The following is an 8588-nucleotide window of genomic DNA, read 5'->3' as shown; positions in this document are numbered from 1 at the left end:
TGCAGAAAGTACGGAGGCATGGGATTCAGGGTGATTTAGCAGCTTGGATCAGAAATTGGCTAGCTGGAAGGAGGCAAAGGGTGGTGGTTGATGGGAAATGTTCAGACTGGAGTCCAGTTACTAGTGGTGTACCACAAGGATCTGTTTTGGGGGCACTGCTGTTTGTCATTTTTATAAATGACCTGGAGGAGTGCGTAGAAGGATGGGTGAGTAAATTTGCAGATGACACTAAAGTCGGTGGAGTTGTGTACAGTGCGGAAGGATGTTACAAGTTACAGAGGGAAATAGATAAGCTGCAGCGCTGGGCTGCGAGGTGGCAAATTGAGTTTAATGCAGAAAAGTGTGAGGTGATTCATTTTGGAAGGAATAACAGGAAGACTGAATACTGGGCTAATGGTAAGATTCTTGGCAGTGTGGATGAGCAGAGAGTTTTCGGTGTCCATGTACATAGATCCCTGAAAGTTGCCACCCAGGTTGAGAGGGTTGTTAAGAAGGCGTACGGTGTTTTAGCTTTTATTGGTAGGGGGATTGTGTTTAGGAGCCATGAGGTCATGTTGCATCTGTACAACACTCTGTTGCGGCCGGATTTGGAGTATTGCGTGCAATTCTGGTCGCCGCATTATAGGAAGGATCTGGAAGCATTGGAAAGGGTGCAGACTAGATTTACTAGCATGTTACCTGGTATGGAGGGAACATCTTATGAGGAAAGGCTGAGGGACTTGAGGCTGTTTTCGTTAGAGAGAAGAAGGTTAAGAGGTGACTTAATTGAGGCATACAAGATGATCAGAGGATTGGATAGGGTGGACAGTGAGAGCCTTTTTCCTCGGATGGTGATGTCTAGCAAGAGGGGACATACCTTTAAATTGAGGGGATATAGATATAAGACAGATGTTAGAGGTAGGTTCTTTACTCAGAGAGTAGGAAGGGCGTGGAATGCCCTGCCTGCGACAGTCGTGGACTCGCCAACACTACGGACATTCAAATGGTCATTGGATAGACATATGGACAAAAAGGGAATAGTGTAGATGGGCTTTTGGGTGGTTTCGCAGGTCGGCGCAACATCGAGGGCCGAAGGGCCTGTACTGCGCTGTCATGTTCTATGTTCTAGATATTCGACTCTGGTGAGAGACCCTCATTCATTATAATTCTGCACTGACAGATGCTTTCAGTAATCCTTGTTTACTGCTGTCAGATATTCCACTCTGGTCGGAGACCCACACTCAGCACTATTCTGCACTGGCAGATACTTGCAGTAATATTGTTCACTGTTGTCAGATATTCCATTCTGTTTATGAGAACCACACTTAGTATAATTCTGCACCGACAGATGCTTCCAGTAATCCTTGTACTCTGAGGTCACATATTCCACTCTCGTTCGTGATCCACACTCGGCGTAATTGAATTTTTACCCACACTAAATCTTCGTTCAGAGAGATTGCCCTCATTGAGATCCAAACTAACATTTTACATGGTTCCACTAAATATAATGCCTTCATTAATCAGAGGTCCCGTGAGTTGAAAACATAGGTTTTAACAGTGGTAAATGAAGGGAAGAGGGGTATGGGGGAAGGAGGGGAATAGGGGAAGAGGGGAATGGTGGGAAGGGAGGGATTGGGGGAAGTAGGGGAAGGGGGAATGAGGGGTATAGTGGCAGGAGGGGAATGAGGGAAGGAGGGAATGGGGGAAGGATGCGATAGTGGTAGGTTGGGAAGGGGGAAGGAGGGAAATAGTTGGAGGTTGGGAATGGGCAAAGAGGAGAATGGGGGTGGAGGGGAATGGGGATATACGAGAAATGCGAAGGAGGGGAATGGGGGAAGGAGGGGAATGGCGAAGCAGGGGAATGGGGAAGGAGGGAAATGGGGAAGGAGGGGAATGGGGGAAGGAGGGGAAAGTCGGAGGGTAATTGGGGAAGGAGGGGAATGGGGGAAGGAGGGGAATGGGGAAGATAGGGAATGGGAGGAGGAGGTTAATGGGGGAGGAGTTGAATGGTGAAGGAGTGGAATTGTTCATGAGGAGAATGGGGGGCGGAGGGGAATGGGGAATGAGGGGTACGGGGAAGAAGGGGAATAGGGGAAGAGGGGGAATGAGGGGAAGGAGGGGAATGCGTGAAGGAGGGGAATGGGGGGAAGAGGGGAATGGGAGGAAGGAGGGGAATGGTGGAAGTAGGTGAATGGGGGAAGGAGGGGAATAGTGGCAGGAGGGAAATGGGAAATGAACGGAATGGACAAGGAGTGGAATGCGGGGGATGGAGGGGAATGGGAGAAGGAGGGGAAACGGGGAGGGGAAGGGAATGGAGATAGAGGGGAATGGGGCGAAGGAGGGGAATGGGAGGGGAAGACGGGAAAGGGGAGGGGAAATGTGGGAAGTAGGACTACGGGGGGAGTAGGAGAATGGGGGAAAAGTGGACTTGGTGGAGGAGGGGAATGGGGAATGAGGGGAATGGGGAAGGAGGGGAATGGTGGAAGGAGGGGATTTGGGGGAAGAAGGGGAATGGGGGAATGAGGGGAATGGGGAAGGAGGGGAATGGTGGAAGGAGGGGATTTGGGGGAAGGAGGGGAATGGGGAAGGAGGGGAATGGGGGCGGGGAATGGAGGGAGGAGGGGAATGGGGGGAAGGAGGGGAATGGGGTGGGGAGGGGAATGGGGGAAGTTGGGGAGGAGGGGTAGGTCAGAAGGAGAGGAATGGGGAAGGCGGGGAATGGTGAAGGAGTGGAATTGTTAAGGAGGGGAATGTGAGAAGGAGGGGAATGGGGGTGGAGGACGGGAATGGGGATGGATGGGAATGGGGAAGGAGGGGAATGTGGAAGGAGGGGAATGGTGGAACGAGGTGAATGGGGTAAGGAGGGGAATGGGGGAAGTTGGGGAGGAGGGGGAGGTCAGAAGGAGAGGAATGGGGAAGGAGGGAAATGGTGAACGAGTGGAATTGTTAAGGAGGGGAATTTGGGAAGGAGGGGAATGGAGGAGGATGGGAATGGGGAAGGAGGGGAATGGGGAGCGAGGGAATGGGGTAGGAAGAGAATGAGGGAAGGAGGGGAATAGGGAGGAGGGGAATGGGTGAGGAGCGGAATGGGGGGATGGAGGGCAATGGGGGTGGAGGAGAGGAATGGGGATGGAGGGGAATGGGAAAGGAGGGGAATGGGGGAAGGAGCGGAATGGGGACCGAGTGGAATGGGGATGGAGGGGAATGGGGGAAGGAGGTGAATGGGGAATGAAGGGAATGGGAAAGGAGGGGCATGATGGGAAGGAGTGGAATGGGGAGGAGGGGAATGGATGAGGATGGAATGGGGGATGGAGGGCAATGGGGGTGGAGGAGGAGAATGGTGATGGAGGAGAATGGGGAAGGAGGTTAATAGCGTGTGGATGGGAAATGGGGGTCGGAGGGAATTTGGGGAGGGGGAGGGGTATGGGGCGGGGAATGGTGAGGAGAGGAACGAGGACCGAGTGGAATGGGGATGGAGGTGAATGGGGCAAGGAGGTGAATGGGGAAGGAGGGTGATGTGGAAGGAGTGGAATTTGCGGAAGGGAATTAGGTAGGAGGGAACTGGGTCAGGAGGGGAATGGGGAGGAGGGGAATGGGGACGGAGCTAAAATGGGACGAAGGGGAATGGTGGGAAGGAGTGAAAAGGGGGAAGGAGGCGCATGGGGGAAGGAGGGGAATGGGAGAAGGAGGGGAATTGGGAAGGAGGGGAATATGGAAGGAGTTGAATTTGCGGAGGAGAATAAGCTAGGAGGGGAATGGGTCAGGAGGGGAAAGGGGAGGAGGGGAATGGGGAAGGAGGGGAATGGTGGAAGGAGGGGAATGGGGTGGAGGGATTTGGAGGAGTTGGTGAATAGTGGGAAAGAGAGGAATGAAGGACGAGGGGAATGGGGAGAGGAGGTGGGTTAGGAAATGGGTTAGGAAGGGAATGGGGATAGAGGGGAATAGGGCGAAGGATGGGAATGGGAGTGAAAGTCGGGAAAGGGGAGGGGAAATGTGGGAAGTAGGACAACGGGGGGAGTAGAGGAATGGGGAAGGAGTGGAATTGGTGGAGGAGGGGAATGGGGAATGAGGGGAATGGGGAACGAGGGGAATGGAGGAAGGAGGGGGATGGGGGAGCGGAATGGAGGGAGGAGGGGAATGGGGGGGAAGGAGGGGAATGAGGTAAGGAGGGGAATGGGGGAAGTTGGGGAGGAGGGGCAGGTCAGAAGGAGAGGAATTGGGAAGGCGGTGAATGGTGAAGGAGTGGAATTGTTAAGAAGGGAAATGTGGGAAGAGGGAAGGAGGCGCATGGGGCAAGGAGGGGAATGTGGGAAGGAGGGGAATTGGGAAGGAGGGGAATATGGAAGGAGTGGAATTTGCGGAGGAGAATTTGGTAGGAGGGGAATGGGTAAGGAGGGCCATGGAGATGAGGGGAATGGGGAAGGAGGGGAATGGTGGAAGGAGGGGAATGGGGTGGAGGGATTTGGAGGAGTTGGTGAATGGTGGGAAAGAGGGGAATGAAGGACGAGGGGAATGGTGAGAGGAGGTGAATGGGGGAAGGAGGGGAATGGGGGGAGGAGGGGAATGGGGGAAGGAGGGGAATGGAGGGAGGGGAATGGAGGGAGGAGGGGAATGGGGGAAGGAGTGGAATTGGGTAAGGAGGGGAATGGGGGAAATTGGGGAGGAGGGGGAGGTCAGAAGGGGAGGAATGGGGATGGCGGGGAATGGTGAAGAGTGGAATTGTTAAGGAGGTGAATGTTGGAAGGAGGGGAATGTGGGGGAGGAGGGGAATGGGGAAGGAGGGGATTGGGGAAGGAGGGAATGGGTTAGGAAGGGAATGAGGGAAGGAGGAGAATGGGGAGAAGGGGAATGGGTGAGGAGCGGAATGGGGAAGGAGGGGAATGGGGGAAGGAGGGGAATGGTAAGGAGGGGAATAGCGTGTGGAGGGGAAAGGGGGTAGGAGGGATTTTGGGGAGGTGGCGGGAATTGGGGCGGATAAGGGAGGAGGAGGGAAATTGAGTAATGAGGGAAAAGGGGACGGAGGGAATGGTGGGATAGAGTGAAAAGGGGGAAGGAGGCGGATGGGGGAAGGAGTGGAATGGGGAAGGAGGGGATGGGGAAGGAGGGAAATATGGAATGATTGGAATTTGCGGAGGGGAATTAGGTAGGAGGGGAATGGTAAAGGAGGGGAATGGGGATAAGGGGAATGGGGGAAGGAGGGAATGGTGGTAAGAGGGGAATTGGGAAAGAGGGGTGGGAAAGGAGGGAAATGGGGTAAGGAGGTGAATGGGGGAAGTTGGGGAGGAGCGGGAGGTCAGAAGGAGAGGAATGTGAACGCCTGGGAATGGTGAAGGAGTGGAATTGTTAAGGAGGGGATTGTAAGAAGGAGGAGAATGGGGGGAGGAGGGGAATGGGGGAAGGAGGGGAATGGGAATGGATGGGAATGGGGGAAGGAGGGGAAAGGGCGGAGTATAATTGGGGAAGGAGAGGAATGGGTGAAGGAGGGGAACGGGGAAGGAGGGGGATGGGGGAAGAAGGTGAAAGTGCGAAGGGTAACTGGGGAAGGATTGGGATGAGAGAAGGCGACGAATGGGGAAGATAGGGAATCGGTGGAGGATCTTAATGCGGGAGGAGGTGAAGGGTGAAGGAGTGGAATTGTTAATGAGGAGAATGAGGGCGGAGGGAATGGGGAATGAGAGGTATGGGGAAGAAGGTGAATGGGGGAAGAAGAGGAATGTGGGGAAGGAGGGGAATGGTTGAAGGAGGGGGATGGGGGAAGAGGGGAAAGTGAGGAAGGAGGGGAATAGTGGGAGAAGGGGAATTGGGGGAAGGAGGGGAATGGTAGAAGCAGGGGGATGGGGAAGGAGGGGAATAATGGCAGTAGGGGAATGGGAAATGAACGGAATGGACAAGGAGTGGAAAGCGGGGGATGGAGTGGAATGGGGGAAGGCGGGGAAACGGGGAGGGGAAGGGAATGGGGATAGAGGGGAATAGGGCGAAGGGTGGGAATGGGAGTGGAAGACGGGAAAGGGGAAGGGAAATGTGGGAAGTAGGACAACGGGGGAGTAGAGGAATGCGAAAGGAGTGGAATTGGTGGAGGAGGGGAATGGGGAATAGGGGAATGGGGAAGGAGGGGAATGGTGGAAGGAGGGGAATGGGGGGAGCGGAATGGAGGGAGGAGGGGAATGGTGGGAAGTAGGGGAATGGGGTAAGGAGGGGAATGGGGGAAGTTGTCGAGGAGGTGGAGGTCAGAAGGAGAGGAATGAGGAAGGCGTGGAATGGTGAAGGAGTGGAATTGTTAAGGAGGGGAATGTGGGTAGGAGGGGAATGGGGAGGAGGGGAATGGCGAAGGAGTGGAATGGGGAGGGAGGGAATGGGGTAGGAAGAGAATGAGGGAAGGAGTGGAATGGGGAGGTGGGGAGTGGGTGAGGAGCGGAATGGGGGGATGGAGGGCAATGGGGGTGGAGGAGGGGAATGGGGATGGAGGGGAATGTGGAAGGAGGGGAATGGGGAAGGAGGGGAATGGGTAAGGAGGGTAATAGCTTGTGGAGGGGGAATGGGGGAAGGAGGGGAATGGGGACCGAATGGAATGGGGATGCAGGGGAATGGGGGAAGGAGGTGAATGGGGAATTAAGGGAATGGGAAAGGAGGGGCATGATGGGTAGAAGGGGAATGGGGAGGAGGGGATTGGGTGAGGAGCGGAATTGGGGATGGAGGGCAATGGGGGTGGAGGAGGAGAATGGGGATGGAGGGGAATGGGGGAAGGAGGGGAAGGGGTAAGGAGGGTAATAGCGTGTTGATGGGAAATGGGGGTAGGAGGGAATTTGTGAAGGGGGAGGGGTATGGGGCGGGGAACGGGGAGGAGAGGAATGAGGACCGAGTGTTGAATGGGGATGGAGGGGAATGGGGGAAGGAGGTGAATGGGGAAAGAGGGGAATATGGAAGGAGTGGATTTTGCGGAGGGGAATTAGGTAGGAGGGTACTGGGTAAGGAGGGGAATGGGGAGGAGGGGAATGGGGAAGGAGGGAAAATGGGACAAAGGGGAATGGTGGGCAGGAGTGAAAATGGGGAAGGAGGCGCATGGGGGAAGGAGGGGAATGGGGAGGAGGGGAATGGGGAAGAAGGGGTAGGGAGGAGAAGGGGAATGGACGGAGGAGGGAAATAGTGGGAGGTTGGGAATGGGGGAATTAGGGGAATGGGGAAGGAGGAGAATGGGGCAGGAGGGGAATGGTGGAAGGAGGGGAATGTGGGGGTGAAGAGATTTGGAGGAGTTGGTGAATGGTAGGAAAGAGGGGAATGAAGGACGAGGGGAATGGGGAGAGGAGGTGAATGGGGGAAGAAGGGGAATGGGGGAGGAGGGGAATGGGGGAAGGAGGGGAATGGAGGGAGGGGAATGGAGGGAGGAGGGGAATGGGGGAAGGAGGGGAATTGGGTAAGGAGGGGAATGGGGGAAGTTGGGGAGGTGGGGGAGGTCAGAAGGAGAGGAATGGGGAAGGTGGGGAATGGTGAAGGAGTGGAATTGTTAAGGAGGTGAATGTTGGAAGGAGGGCAATGGGGGAGGAGGGGAGTGGGGAAGGAGGGTAGTGGGGAAGGAGGGAATGGGTTCGGAAGGGAATGATGGAAGGAGGAGAATGGGGTGGAGGGGAATGGGTGAGGAGCGGAATGGGGGGATGGAGGGTAATGGGGGTGGAGGAGGGAATGTGGATGGAGGGGAATGGGGAAGGAGGGGAATGGGTAAGGAGGGGAATAGCGTGTGGAGGGGAAAGGGGGTAGGAGGAATTTTGGCGAGGTGGCGGGAAATGGGGCGGGGAATGGAGGAGGAGGGAAATTGGGGAATGAGGGAAAAGGGGACGGAGGGGAATGGTGGGGAGGAGTGAAAAGGGGGAAGGAGGCGCATGGTGGATGGTGGGGAATGGGGAAGGAGGTGATGGGGAAGGAGGGGAATATGGAAGGAGTGGAATTTGCCGAGGGGAATTAGGTAGGAGGGGAATGGGAAAGGAGGGGATTGGGGACGAGGGGAATGGGGGAAGGAGGGAATGGTGGTAAGAGGGGAATGGAAAGGAGGGGTGGGAAAATAGGGAAATGGGGTACGGAGGGGAATGGGGGAAGTTGGGGAGGAGGGGGAGATCAGAAGGAGAGGAATGGGGAAGCCGGGGAATGGTGAAGGAGTGGAATTGTTAAGGAGGGGATTGTGGTAAGGAGGTGAATGGGGGAGGAGTGGAATGGGGGAAGGGGGGGAATGGGGATGGAGGGGAATGGGGGAAGGAGGGAAAAGGGCGGAGGGTAATTGGGGAAGGAGGGCAATGGGGGATGGAGGGGAATGGGGAAAGAGGGGAATGGGGAAGGAGGTTAATGGGGGAGGTGCTGAAGGGTGAAGGAGTGGAATTGTTAATGAGGAGAATGGGGGACGGAGGGGAACGGGGAATGAGGGGTATGGGGAAGAAGGGGAATGGGGGAAGAAGGGGAATGAGGGGAAGGAGGGGAATGGGTGAAGGAGGGGAATGGGGGAAGAGGGAAATGGGAGGAAGGGGGGAATAGTGGGAGCAGGGGAATGGGGGAAGGAGGGGAATGGTGGAAGTAGGGGAATGGGGGAAGGAGGGGAATAGTGGCAGGAGGGGAATGGGAAGTGA

The sequence above is a fragment of the Scyliorhinus torazame genome, chromosome 26 (genome assembly GCF_047496885.1).
Source record: "Scyliorhinus torazame isolate Kashiwa2021f chromosome 26, sScyTor2.1, whole genome shotgun sequence".
Classification (NCBI taxonomy): Eukaryota; Metazoa; Chordata; class Chondrichthyes; order Carcharhiniformes; family Scyliorhinidae; genus Scyliorhinus; species Scyliorhinus torazame.
This window is presented reverse-complemented; position numbering follows the sequence as displayed.